The sequence below is a fragment of the Gorilla gorilla genome, chromosome 19 (genome assembly GCF_029281585.2).
Source record: "Gorilla gorilla gorilla isolate KB3781 chromosome 19, NHGRI_mGorGor1-v2.1_pri, whole genome shotgun sequence".
NCBI classification, from domain to species: domain Eukaryota; kingdom Metazoa; phylum Chordata; class Mammalia; order Primates; family Hominidae; genus Gorilla; species Gorilla gorilla.
The window spans coordinates 73,853,595-73,869,385 of NC_073243.2; positions in this window are offsets into that span (position 1 = coordinate 73,853,595).

Consider the following 15,791-nt stretch of genomic DNA (forward strand, 5'->3'; position numbering starts at 1 on the left):
TGGTATAAAACCAGATAGGAGGATCTGAAATAGCTACGGAGATCAGGAAAGTCTTCTCTAAGAAGTGATGCATAGGTTAGGTTTGAAAAGGAATAGCGCAGGCATTAACTAGGTAAAGAGGAGAAATGATATTCCAGGTAGAGGTAACTGCATGTACAAAGACCATACGGCAAGAGAAAGCAAAGAGTGTAGAGATTAAAAGAAAACTAACGGACCATCATTAACAGGAGCTAGATGCAAGACAGGGCTGGAGAGCACACAATTGTTGAATTTTGTCTGCACCTTATAAGCAATGAGAAGCCACTGAGTTTGTAAGCAGGAGGGTGAAATGATCAGAATTATAGTTTTGTAACCATCAGTCTGGATGTAGTGTGGGGACTGGATTAGGTAGAGCCGAGACGGGTTATGGAGAAACTCACAGTATGTCAGGAATAAGCTACTGCTTTTACTTGGCAATGATGGGAGTTTAGATCAGGATGGTGCCAGTGGAGATGGATCAAAGGAAAAATGATCATGACTTGAACTGGATTTGAAGAAAAGAAGGGTATATGGAATAGGCTTATGCAGTAAAAGTAACTGCTTGTTGGGGCGGGGGGGTTAAAACAACCGCAATACTCCACAAGGCCAAATACTGCTCATGACTCAGGCAACTGGCATTCTAAGTGTAAATAAGTCTAAAGACAGAATTGTGAATATTTTATGTTGCTCTGAGGCCTCACACTTGCCTCCCAGAGCTAATCTAAGACAAAATTCTAAGAAACTATGGAAGTCCTCTTTGTGGTTAAGATACAGAAAGACATAAACATTGTCATTTTCATCATAAAAAAGAAAACATAAGCTAAAAATTATATATTTCTTTAAAGTCATCAAACAGCAATAGACACACACACAAAGTTTAAATAAACGAATTCCAGTAATGAGCATACCCTTCAAAGATGAGCAAAAAGTGGTAACTCTTTTCATACTCAGGGCAAGTTGCCTTGCTTGAGTACGGGCAGGAGGAAGAGCAGCCCTGACATGAGATAAAGTTTGCTGGAATGGGGAGAAATCAGCCAAACTTTCAACAATAGTGTGGGCTAATGTGAAATACTGGAATCTGAAAGACTCCCAAACACAAAAATAAATCTCTCGGAACAACAGTTCTCCCCCGTGGGAATTTTGCAGAATCAGTGGCAGTTGGGGCAGAGCCGGAAAGTAGAGAGAGCTCCCCAACCCTTGTGCTGCTTACATTCCAGAGCGTTTCTGAAGTTGAATCCAGAGATGAAATTAAACTCACTAGCACTATACCTAACACCCTTCTAGTTCTAATCTTGAAAGGACCAAACAGATTAGCCCTGTAGACAGATGTGAAACAAGAAGTTGAGGGGTTACGCTGAAAGGCCAAGAGAAATCTTCATAATCTCACTAGCAAGAAGTAAACTGAAATTAATTAATCTTTTCTCCCAGTCTCAGCTCTGCTAAACTCCATGATAGGATATGGATAAAAATATCTTTCCCAAGCTTTTGCACTGAGGAAAGGGAAGGTTCTCTCTAGGAAAAATAAAACAAAAATAAAGAATCTAGTCCCTATTGGTCTCTCATTTAAAATGTCACACACACACACACACACACACACACACACACACACACACGATGAGACATGTAAAGAAGAATGAAAATATGACCCATAATCAAAAAAAGAAAACAGTCAATAGGGGCAGGCCCACTGATGACTGGATATTGCAGTCAGTAGGTCTCTAAAATAAATATCTTAAATATGTTACAGAATTTAGAAATAAAGTTGGACACAATAGGTGAACAGAGAAGAATTTTATTAGAGAAACTGAAGCTCTAAAGAAGACCCAAAGAGAAATTATAGAATAGAAGAATTTTTCTGAAACAAAGAATGCAGTGAATAAACTTGAGAACAGACTGGAAGCAAAAGAAGGATTAGAAACATGAAGGATCAGGAACTCAATAAAAAATAACCAAAGTTAAGTACAAAAGGAAAAAAGAATTAAAATATTGAACATAGTGTCAAAGACACATGGGTTAATAGCAAAAGAACTAACATAAATAAATATGTAACTGAAACTCTCAGAATATATTTTCCCTTCAAAATGGAATTCAATTAGAAATTAAAAATAAAATGATGACTAGAAAATCCTCAATTATTTAGAAATTAAGTCGTATACTTCTAAATAAGCCTTGGATCAAAGAAGAAATGACAACAAAATTTATAAAATAATTTGTACTGAGTAATAATGAAACCAGAACATATCAAAATTTGTGGGATATAGCTGAAGCAGTACTTAGAGGAAAAGTGATAGCTTTAAATGCATACACCAGGAAAGAAGAATTATGTAAAACCAAGAATAAAAGGTATCAAGATTGATGAGGGAGAAATAAAAGTAGCTTTTTGCAAACAGTATAACTATATATGTTGAAAATCTAAAGGAAACGACAAACTACTGGGACTACCAGGATTACTGAGTGAATTTAGCCAGGTCATGGGATACGATGGCAATATACGAAAATCAACTGGACATTTTTCTGTAGAGATGGGATCTAGCTGTGTTGCCCAGTCTGATCTCAAACTCCTGCCTCAAATGATCCTCCCTCCTCAGCCTCCCAAAGCATGGGAATCACAGGTGTGAACCACCACACCTGCCCCATTGTACTTCTTCTGTACCCTAGCAACAAAAATAAATTGGAAAATGAGAAAGTTTTTAAGTCATTTATAACAGCTCAAAATGATTCAAACATCTAAGAATAAAATTTAAAAAATATATGCAAGTCCTCTATGCTTGTAAACTACAAAATTATTGCTGAGAGAAATTTTAAAAGACCTAAATAAGTGGAGAAATATACCACATGCAAAGATTGAAGAATTCATTATTGATAAGATATTCATATTTCCAAATTACTCTATAGATTATACATAATATCAATCAAACCCCTAGCAGGTTTCTTTGCAGATTTTAAAACTTGTAGTGTTGCATCAATTAAGATAATGTGTTGGCACAAGGAAAAGCAAATAGATCAATGAAAAAAAAATAGCATCCATGAATAGACTCATCTACATATAATCAATTGATTTTCAACAAAATTCAATGTAATTCATCGCATAAATAGCAATAGTGCTATAACAGCAAATGGTGCTGGAACAAATGTACGTCTGTACAGAAAAAAAACTGATGTTAGTATCCTACATTATAGCATGCAAGAAATTATTTTGGGATGATTATAGATCTAAATGCCAAAAATAAGTCTAAAGCTTCTAGAAAAAAACCAAAAGAATATCATTATGACTGGGATAGTCAAAGATTTTTTTTAGTCAGAATACCAAAAGCACTAACAGAGAGAAAAATAATGTTTACTTTCATCAAAATTAAAAGCTTCTGCTCATTAAAGATACCACTAAGAAAGTGAAAAAAACAAGCTGCAGACCATGAGAAAATATTAACCAGATAGATAGATAGATAGCTTCATTTCCAGAATACATAAAGTTTTATAATTAATAAATACATTTAGAAAATATCTCAATTAAAAAGGGACAAAAGATTTGAACAGATTTTTCTCAAGACTAAAGGATTATCCAATAAGCTCATGAAAAGGTGGTTAACATTATAGGTTATCAGGAAGACAGATATAAATTAAAACTATAATGAGATCTGGCTGAAATTAAAGACTGATCATATCAAGTGTTAAGGAGGATGTGGAGCAACTGGAACTGCCAGACATCACTGATGAGAATGTAGAAAGGTATATCACTTTCGAAAATAGTCTAACAGATTTTTATAAAGTTAGAATACCCTCCCTTACAACACAGCAATTCCCTCCTGGGAATATACTTCAGAGGAACGAAAGCATATGCCTACAAAAAGGCTTGTGTACAAATGTTCATAGCAGTTTTATTCATAACAGCCAAAAATTATAAAACCACATGTCCATCAAAAGGATAATGAATACATCAATTGTGATATATTCATATAATGGAATTCTAGTCAGCAATAAAAAAGAACCAGAGATATGTACGACAATGCTGAGAGACAAAAGCTAGACATGAAAGAGTACATACTATATGATTCCATTTACATTAAGGTCAAGGACAAGCAAAACTGATACATGGTGATAGAAATGAGAACAGGGGTTACTCCTGGGGGAATGAGAGAATGTACTAGAAAGTGGCACCAAGGATCTTTCTGGCTAATGGAAATTAATGGCAACACAGAAGTACCTACACATTTGTCAAAACCCATTCAACTGTATACTTAGATCTATGTATTTTGCTATATGTAAATTATACCTTAATAAAGGAAAGAGAAAAAAATCAAAAAATCAAACATACTTAACCACATGAATAAACATACACCATCAGCTGTAGATTCTATTCTCCATGCAGAATAAGGAATTTATTATAAAAACATGACTTTGCAATACAATGGAAGAGTTCAAGTAACCTAAAATTAAGCAAACTATCAAAGTTTTACTTTAAAAACAGACACACACACACACAGAGAACATGACTCCTCCAGAGATAAATCTTTACACAACCTACGAGATTCCCTTTCTAGCAATGGAGTACGTTTGTTGACTGGTAGAACCAACCTAAGCAGAATTTCTTAACATTTTTATCCTAGTGAAAACTGTTTTCAGTGATCTTCCTCAAAGATAATTAGGGGCAGCTTGATGGAAAGAGTCAGGCAAGCTTACATTCTAAGCTATCTGTAATCCTAGCACTTTGGGAGGCCGAGGCAGGAGGATGACTTGAGCCCAGGAATTTGAGACCAGCCTGGGCAACGTAGTGATACCCTGTCTCTATTCCAAAAAAAGAAAAAAAACCGTTTTAAAAAGGCCTATCTGTGCCTGCGAGTTGCTCCTTGACTTGGGCTGTAATCCCTGATTCTACTGGACTCAATTTTCTTATCAGTAAAATGGAGAAAGGATTGTTATAAAACATCAAAGAAGATAACATGTGGGAAGCACTTAGTGCCTGGCACATAAGAAACTCTCGAAAATTAGTTGCTGTAGTTGTTCTTAACGGAGAGGCCACAACCTGAGGGGAAGCAGTGGAAGGAGGCATGAGCTGAGTTGATTAGGAGGCAGACAATCAGCTCCAGGGTCACCTTTGCTAAAAGTTTTAACCTGAGAGGACTTTTTTCTATTAACGAAACCACCATATCCTATTTTACTGGATGGCTTCAGAGGTCTCATTCTAAGATGCCCCTTCATATCCACAACACACACAAACAAGCAAACAACAACTCGGAATCACTACTTGGATTTTCCGTAATCTGGACGTGGTTCAATATGTGGCTTTTTTAAAGGGTAATAGAAACTTTACCACCCAATCCCTTCCTTTTCCATTCCTTCAGAAGAACCATAATGACTGTAACAATGGATATATGGAACTGCTGACCACTTTTCTAAACACTGGTTTAGTACCTCAGGGATTTTCCACATCAAGGTCCTATTTGTATCCTCTGCATACTCTGTTCCGTGTCTAACAGACGTATTTCTTTCCTTTTGTTTGCATTTGATTTGCCTTGAAGTTTGAAGATAATCTCATTAGAGATTACCTTTAATCTGGGCCCCAAATAGGATTTTTCTGGTTTTACACTGTTATCAACATATCACTTCAGAGAATCTCAGAATTGCAAGTGATCTCTCTGGAGATGACAGGATCCTCTCATGCCACCTTCACGACTATATCTACTGAAAATCTGTGCTTAGCTCTGTCACTTCCACTGTCTTGAATCTCACCAAGCCCCTTAACACATAGCTGGTGAATATAAATTGAAAAGCTCTTTCTTATACTGAACTAAAATCTTCTTTTCAAATATCCATTCAATATTCCTTATCTACCTTTTGAAGAAAGCCAGAATTAACACATTTCCCCCTCATGTGACAGGTCTTCCCCAACCTTGAACATTGCCAGCAACTTCCCTGACAACACCATCCAAACAGAGCCGCTCCTCATTATCCTCTACTGAAGCCATTGCTGTTTCCTTCGAAATGCTTACCACAATTTGGAATTGTTTCATGTATGTCTTTTTCATAAAAGAATGTTAATGGTAAGAGGGGCCACGCCGAGTGGTCTTATTTATGCCTGTGGCCTCAGCCCCTGGCACATTCTGGGTACGCAGCAGCCACTGCAGGCCCAATCCAGCCACAGACATGTTCTACAAGTGTGAGGTAGGAAAAGCAAACATTTTCCTGTATATTCCCACCACTCTCAATACTTCACTTCTGACACCAATGCATGGGATTTTTTCCCACACTGACCAATTCTCCGACAGACACCAGCTTCAATTCAATTCAATTCTGATACCATCCGGAGTTACTGCAGATCCTATAGGTTAAAGGCTCAGTCCTGCAAGACTGTGCCCTACTTCAGACACCAGTCACAAGCAGGAAGTCTCTGGGGAACCACAACTCTTTTCCTGTTTGGCTACAAATCAAAAGTTCCCATGATCCCTTTTTCAGGTTTGATAATTTGCTAGAGCGGATCATAGAACCCAGGAAAACTGTTTACTTACTATTGCTGATTTCTTCCAAAGGATGTTTTAAAGGATATAAATCAACAGCCGGATAAAGGAACACATAGAGTGAGGTCTGGAAGGATCCCGAGTGCAGGAGCTTCTACCCCATGGAGTTTGGGTGCACCACCCTCTGGGCCCATGAATGTGTTCACCAAATGGAAGTCCTCTGAACTCCATAGTATTGGGATTTTTATGGAGGCTTCATCACATAAGTATAATTTATTAATTCCATTTCTCCCCTCCCCAGAGGATGGGGGGTGGAGTTGAAGGTTCCAAGCTTCTAACCATGGCTTGGTCTATCTGGTGGTATCCACTGCCCATCCTGAAGCCATCCAGGAGCCCACCAAGAGTCACCTCATTAGAAAAAAAGATGCCTCCATCACCCAGAAAATCCCAAGGAATATAGCTGCTGTATGTCAGGTGCTCCCATCACATGGGAAACTACAAAGGTCTTAGGAGCTCTGTGTCAAGAACCAGCATCAAAGACCAAATATTAGAACAAAAGATTCTCCTGGCATGCCTGTCTACAAGGGTTTTAGGAGCTCTGCGTCCAGAATCGAGTGCAGAGACCAGTCGATATATTTTTAATTATTTCACACTCAACAACCCTAGCGGTTAAAAATGTAACCAATTAATACAGGAGTGCATGCTTTTAGATATTTAAAAATAACCAGTATTCTCTTCTTAGCCTTGTGTGACCTGATTATATATCTTTATTCCTTCTGAGAGTTTCAGACTGTAAAGTCCCAGAGAACAAGCAGATAACAAATCTCTTTGAACTGGGCTGGTACAAAGACAGTCAGCCCTCTGTATCCGCAGGTTCTGCAAATGGATCAAAAATATTCGAAAAATAAAAATGAAAAGTAACAATGCAACAGTTTAAAAAATGCAAATTAAAAGAACACAGTGTAATAACTAATAGCATTTACATTGTATATGTATCCTAGAGATGTAAAGCATAAAGGAGGATGTGCGTAGGTTATATACAAATGCTACACAGTTTATATAAGGGAATTGAGCGTCCTCGGATTTTGGTGTCCTCAGGGGTCCTGGAACTAATCCCTTATGGATATTGAGAAGCAATAGATAGGAAGTAGAAAGGTGTGGAACTGGAGAGAGCAAAGGCTTTGCCCAACGGCACTCAAATTCAGCATGGTTTTGACCATTAGGACTGTTGAACATAACACATGTGGTTGGGTAGGGCCTGAAACCCACCATTTTATAAGCTCTCCCTTGATCCTTCTTCCTTGAACATCATTTCCAGGTCCTCATCCCTCTACCCTGGAAATATTCCAGTTTCTCAATGTCTCTCTTAAAGTCTGCTTAATTGGCCAGCAGTCACAGAACGTGGGGCCCAGACTGCCAGGGACTGTGACCTTCTGGGGTCTGGATATTAAACGGCTCTCCAGGCAGCCCACAGGGCCTGAGGTCTCTCAGCAGATGTCTCTCGTTGTTGGCTCCCATTGAGTTTGTAGTCAATATTTTCTCCCATGAACTGCTGACAAGCCACCTAATGATCATAATATTATGGAACAGCCTAAACAAAGATCTCTGGCCTTGGATGAATTCAGACCATACATTTTTTGAGGGTGTTTTCCTCCAATGCAAGTCTTGACAAGAAAAACAGGGTTCCCCAATTACCTTGATCTCGCCCACAGACAGGTGAGGCCCAAGAAATCAATCCAATCACAAAGGAGTAATCTAATCATTTGCTCTTCCTGACCGAAATAATTAAACTAGACCAATATTTCCTACATCTGGCTGCGTGTCGGAAATAGTGGCCTCATCCCTGGAGATTCTGAGCAAGTCCAGGGCACCAGACATCTGTACCATTAACAAGCTCCCTTGGGGATGTGCTACACCCAAGGACCGGAATTTGGGAACCACTATCTAGATCAGCAGCTTTAGCATGACGCAAATTCTTCCAATCCTGGAAGTAAGGCTCTCTAAGTGACAGAGGAGCCCTAAAGTTTCAGAGCCACTGATGTAGATCAGGGTTGACCAACATTTTATTAGAGTCAGAGAGCAAATATTTGAGGCATTGTGGGTCCAAAGGCAAAACCGAGGATATTGCTTGAGTACTTACATAACTGTTTAAAATGTAGCCATTTGTTGTGGGTTCAGTGGCATCCCTCCCCAGAGAAGAAATGTTAATGTACTAATAATAATCCCCAGTACCTCAGAATGTGGCCTTGTTTGGGAATAGAGTCTGCAGAGGTAATCAAATTCAAAGGAGGTCATTAGAGTGGGCCCTGATCCAATATGATCGATGTCCTTATAAAAGGGGTGATTGGAAACAGAGAGAAACACATAGAGGGAAGACAATGTGAAGACAGGGACGACATCATCAACAAGCTCAGGAATGCCTGAGGTCACCGGAAGCCGGGAGAGAGGCCTGAAAACCTTTCTCCCTCCTACCCCTCGGAGGAACCAACCCTGCTCACACCCAGATTTTGGATTTTTAGCCTCCAGAACTGCGAGGCCATAAATCTGTTGTTTAAGCCATAAAGTCCGTGGTGCTTTATGGCAGCCCTGGGAGAGGAATACATTATTCACAAACGTAAAACCAATTCTCAGCTCAAGGGCCATATAAAAACAGGCAGGCAGAGGGCCAGGCCACGCCTAGACTACACCTGGCCACAGTGGCTCAACATCTTGGCGATCATCATCTCATAGGAGACCCAGTCTTGAGTTGTCAGTCCCACTCACATGTTACCTCTGTAGACAGATTTCCCCTAACCCCTACATAATGCTGACTCTGGACTTTTGTTTTCCTTGTAGCACCTTTCAAAACTTATTTTCTTGTCACGTCATGCTCACTACAATGGCAGGTGCATGAGTTTGGGGTCTTGTCAGCCTTGCTCACTGCTACATCCTCAGAACCACACAGGCCTCGACTGTCAATTATTCAATGAATGAGTGATTTTTGGATGGATAGTCAGGGTTCTTTCGGCTGGAAGAGGGCTTAGATTTCATGAATCTTGGGCCCTTCAGTTTTCAGAGAGGGCAACTTAAAGCCACAGAGATGCAGTGACTGCCCAAAGTCACACAGCAGAAAACCCGGGATTAAAATCTGCACGTCCAGACTCCCAAACTTAGAACCTTTCATTGTGTCACTCTACCTCTTAAAAATGCCTAAGCCTATCTTGAAGCACTGGAACTTACGACACAGTACATTATCCACATTTTTACATAGGGAGGTCTGCAAATCAGAAGGGATGTGCTAGAAACTTAAATGTGGTTAGCACCTTGCCAAGGAGCCAGCCACAGGCAGGGAGGGCAGGTGACACACCAGAACATTTACTGAGGAAATCTTTCCAGCAGACACTTACCAGGGCTACCTTGCACCCATCCCTTTTTGTAATCAAATCCCAAATTAATGTTGGGAAATCAGCTCTGCTGATGTATATCTGTGGCAGGAGGTAATTCTTAGAGCTACTTTCCAGATACAAAAGAAGAGAAAGACCAATCCTCACAGCACCTGCCCACAGGTAAGATCAGGGGACAATATGTGGCCTGCGCTCACACAATGGGACACTGTCTCCCAGACTTTCTATCTCCCAAGTGACACAGTGTTACCCATTGCTGCATAACAATTTACCACACACTTAGTATCTTAAAACCACACACATTTGTTTGCTCCTAGTTGTGTGGGTGAGATTCTGGGATGTGGCAGCTGGATTCTTTGCTCAGGGTCTCACCTGATGTTAGCCGGCAACATTCTTATCTGAGCTCAGGCCCCTCTTCCAAGCTCATTCCCATTATTGGCAGAATTCAGTTTCTTGCAGGTTAAGGACTGAAGTCCCCCTCTTTTTGCTGGCTGTTGTCCAGGGTTACTCTCAGCTCCTTACAACCATTCCCTGGTCTGCGCACACGGCCCCTCCATCTTCAAAGCCAGCAGGAGCATCTAGCATCCTTCAGATGCTCCACCTCTCTTCCTTCCCTTCTGCCTTCTTCTTCTGCTTTTAAAGGGCTCATGCGATTAGATCCGGCCTATCAGATCATCTCTGTATCTTAAGGTCAACTGGCTTTGGTCTTTAATTACATCTGCAAAATCCTTTCACATCAGTACCTAGATCAATGTTTTACTGAATAACCAGGGGACTCGAATCTTGGGCCTTCTACAGTATTCTGTCTGTCACAGGCAGGGAACACCTGGAGGTCATCTTCACTGCAGAGTGGTGGGGACACCTTAGCCATTCTGTTCCTGCTAGGAGACAGAGACAGTTGCTGCGTTTCCCACTTCCTGCTTCCTGGGCCTATGGTATGTCCTTGGTTCCTCTCATTCCTAAGCTTGGCCCCCCAGCCTCTCATCAAACCTGGTGACTCCTGATATAAATAAATAAAACTCCATTTACCTAATGTTAGCCAGAGCATGATTCTGTTGCTTGCAATCAAGAAACCTGATTGCCTCAAACTCTAATAAATGTCTATCAATTCATCACAAAACAGGGATTCTTGTGGATGCGGCAGAGGGGGTGCTGTGGTAAAGCAGGAAAGATCAGAAGCACCTGGGAAGCTTTGTCAAGCCACATATCCCCATCCCAAAAATTCTAACATGCTGGCTCGAAATACTTCAGTTCAACTTCACCATGAGAAATCAACCATTGTTTTATCTAAACAAAGGTAGTCAGTGTTCTATATGATAAAAATTAACTGGTCAATGTAAATAAAAATGCATTTTAATTTTTTTTATTTCAAACTAATAGACTAGACAGAAGCTAAACAAACACCAGTTTAAAAGCCAAAAAAAAAATCTGTCAAAAAAGTCTTTTGACTTCATATAGTCGTAATACTGTATTTAATTTAATGTTTTCCTAAACCAAACAAATTCTTCCTGCACACTCAGCTAGACTACACATGCCTCAAGTTTCGAATTTTGTATCTAACTTTGCGTACAAGGTCACCTTTCAATACAAAAGCTAACACGGACAGAGTTTCTGCGTTGGCCGTGATAGACACATATACATATCAACATATCCCTTTCTCATCCAAAGCTTCCTCCCAGGAATTCCTTTGTTCTGCAGGGTAGAGAGACTTGGTCATCTCCTTTGAATCTGGTCACAACAGCCCATCTGTCACCTTCCAACTAGGCTTTTCTGACCATAGACAAATCCAGGCTCATCCCTGCCCTGGACTGGACAGAGTGTTGGGCATAGGTTAAGGCGGCTGAGCAGTCCAAAATGCACAGAAAAAGAAAAAGGAAGCAGCCCCCTCTCCCCTGAACCTTGATTTTGTTTATAGATAGCAACCTTTATGTGGAAAGCTGCCTTTGCGCCAGCCTTCTCCAGAGCTGCAGCCACACTTTCCTCCTTTGTTGAACTTAGCTTGGGGAAAGCACTGCTGAGTGAGGAATGGTTGGCACTGGGCAGAACGGGCTGTGTATTTCCACAGTCTGCTCCAGCATAAACAGACCACACTTGCTATTTAGTAAAGAGCCAGGACTCCTCTGCTTGGGGAAGACAAAGGCCACATCCAGGGAAATGGGGAAACATTGAGTACCTACTTGGACCCATCTTCATCCTCTTCCACCCACTCCTCTCCCACTCCCCTGCATACCCAAGGCTCATGCTCCTCTGCATAGTTTCAGGCATCCTAAAATATGATGTTTACGATGCTGCTCTAAGATGGGGTGCTTTGTATCCTTGGTTTTCAGGAGCAGGCAGGGAAAGGTGAAGGAGACATTTCCTCTTAATTAGTGCATGCAAGGGACATTTGAGCAGTATAAAGATGAAGCATTCAAACTTTGGAGGCTGGTGGCCTGGATTTGAATCTAGCTGCATCACTGTATTTGTCAGGGAAAGTGGTATAATTAAAAGCACAAACCTCCAAATCTCAGAGACTAAACATAATACAGGTTTTCTGCTCACTCAGGTCATTGTACAGTGTGTTTGAGGCTGACAGGCTCTGCTCCACAAGGTCATTCAGGAACTCAAGCTCCTCCCATCTCATGGCCCTGTCAACCCCCAAAGACCTGGAGTCAGCAGGACAGGGGAGAGTAAGCATGATTTGGAGGTATGTGTATCACTTTTACCCACTATCCTAGGGACCAGCCCTCAGTTACACAGTCACACCTATCTGCAAGGGAGGCTGGGAAATGTAGTCTAGCTGTATGCCCAAAGCACACGGGGATAAAGGCAAACCGTTTGGTGAAAAACTAACCAGTCTCTTTCTGCCATAGCTGCTTACTTGAAAAAATTACTTACCCAACCTGTATTTTAGCTTCTTCCCCTGTATACTTTTCAGAGTTCTCCCAAGAAACAGAACCAATAGTATCTGTGTGTGTGTGTGTGTGTGTGTGTGTGTGTGTGTGTATGTGTGTGTGTGTGTTTGTGTGTATATATAGAGAGAGAGCTCTTAAGGAATTGGTTCACATAATTATTGAGGTTGGCAAGTTTGAAATCTGCAGTGCAGACCAGAAAACTGGAGACTCAGGGAAGAGTTGATGTTGCAGCTTGGCTCTGAAGGCCGACTTCCTTCCTCCTCGAGTGACTTCAGTTTTTTCTCTTAAGACTGTCAACTGATTGAATGAGGCCTATGCATACTATGGAGGGTAATCTGCTTTACTCGAAGTCTACTGATTTTAATGCTAATCTCATCTAAAAAATACCTTCACAGAACATCTAGACTGGTGTTTTACCGATTGTCTGAGAACTGTGGCCTAGCCAACCTGACACAATAATCGCCACAATGGGTATGATAAATTAGTATTATAAAGCATCGAGGACCATGCCTGACACCTAGAAAGCTCTCTATAAATATTAGTTTATTGTCACTCCTATTGTTATCATCACTACTAGTACTAACTGAGGCCTGGACACAATACCATAGCACTGCAACCATCCACATGTCTGTCATAGCCACCCCATCAAAACATCTAGGGAGTGATTAATGTTTAAAGGGCTTTTCTTACTTTTATTTCTTTTCAAAGCATTTTGCCACCTAGTACCTCACTCAGTCCTCACAACTCTATGAAGTGGGCAGGGCAGAATTATTCCCCCTGTTCTCATTTTAGAGCTGAGGTTCAGAGAGGGTGCCTGCCCTCCCACCCAGCCTTCCAATCCCTACCCTCTCCCATCCTCCGGACTCTGAACTAGGAGAGCTGCCCTGTCCTGTGCAGGAGAAGCCTTTCTTCCAACCTGACTTAAAACTCACTGTATATTATACTCCATAGAAATAATAAATGTGATGAGCATTGGGTAAGATTCACTGAAATACACCTATGGATACTACTGTCTGTGTCTTCCATCAGTTACATAGGTTTTTTGTGGATAGATCTTGGGAAACTTAACTCACCATTTAAAATATTTAAAATATTATTTCTATGAGAAAACAAGTTCCATGATTCAAGAAATAAACATATGAAAGAATTTTGGAATATGCCTCTGTTTATAAGAGGGGATTTCCTGCACAAGTTCTGACACCAGGGCCTGTCTTAGGCACAGCTGGGAGGCAGAGTTTGTCTTTGGTCTCCTTCCCATTCCCCGTGCTCCAGGGCTTGCCCTTCTGTAGCCGATCTGCTTTCTTCATCATTGCTTATACTAAACAAATAGGAAAGAAGTAGAAGCCAATAGTCTGGCATCTGACTTGGTTCTGCCATAACCAGCTGTGTGACCTCAGACAAGCTTTGTTCCTTTGATATCCTTGACTGTAAATCAACGGGTCCAATGAGCTCCTTGTGGGTTGCCTTTCAGCTATAACATTTCTTAGCTATTCTGTGTCACTCTCCACGGGCCTCCTTGTCATCTTCCTAATAACCAAGACTCACAGAGGGGCTTTCTTTCATCCCAAGTATGGGTTCTGAAGTCTTAAAAGAGGAACTATAATGACTCCAAAGCCTTCAGCACACGAAGGAATTCATTGCTAATGGGAGTTCAGGTATAGAGCTACTCCACTGGAGAGATCTTTAAGGAAGATGGGCCCCAGCCATTGCCCCTGAAATCCTATCAATTGGGAAACAGCACAGTCTCCACCCTCTCACCAGCCAGCCTGGCATTATGAACCCAGCCACCCACGGCTAGATAGAGAATGTTTATGCAGGCTGGAATGATTGGGGTAACTGGAGCCTCTCAGAGTTCAGCTGGAGACAGTCATTCAATCGAAGATACTGCCCCTCAAAACTCAAATCCCTGAGAGGGCAAATTATTTCAGCTGCTTGAGCTGGTGCACTTTACAATGCAGTTGGTGCAGAGCCTCCTGCCCAGCGAGAGGCACGATCCCCTCTCCCCAAGGACATTGGTGACCCCTACAGAACCTTTTCTCCCTGACCTGCGTGCTGGCCAATCATGCTCTTCTGAAACTAGATATTGTGAGGCCAGACTAGTGCATAGCAAAGGAGGCCGCCCCAGCTCACTAATCCAAAGAAAGGATAGCTTTACACAGGGCACATAGTGTTCCACTCAGCCCATAATGCCCGCATGTGTCTGGGGGCGGCATTGCTCTTAAATACCCAAGACAAATCTAAGCCTGCTGAGCAGTACACCCACTCTTGTCAACTCCAAGCAAAATAAGTCATACAGTGTAGAATAACACAGGCCTCACAGCCCTGAGGCCTAGTGTTCAGTCCAGTTTCTTACTTAATAGGTAAACCTATTAAGTTTCTCACATACTAGGCGAACTTGGACAAGTCATTTTAATTCTGTGAGACCTCCCGGCTTTAGGTTGCTATCAATAGGACCAACACATTGCCACGGGGTCATGACATTCCTCACTTTCATTATTTCTCTCCAAAAGAAGTTTAAAAGACAAAAAAAACATCAGATACCTTTCATATGCCGGTATAATCATTCAATCCTTCTCCCACTAACCCAAGTGTTATTATCCTCATTTTACAGGTGAGGAAACAAGGTTTCAGAGAGATTTAGTAACTGCTATGAACTGAACTGTCTTCCCCTGCACTGCATATGTTGACTCCCTAACCCCTAGTGTGACTTATTTGGAGATAGGATCTTTAGGAGGTAATTAAGGTCAAATAAGGCTGTAAGGGTGGGGCCCTAATCCAGTAGGAATAGTAACCTTATAAGAAGAGGAAGTGAGTGCTCTCTCTCTCTCTCTCTTTCCCCACATGTGTACAGAAGGAAGGCCATGTGAGGATATAGTGAGAAGGCGACCATCTGCAAACCAAGAAAAGAGGCCTCACCAGAAACCAAACTGGCTGGCACCTTGATCTGGGACTTCTCCAGAACCGTGAGAAATAAATGTCTGTTGTTTAAGCCACCCAGTCTGTGGTACTTTGTTATGGCGGTCCTAGACGATGAAGACAGAAAT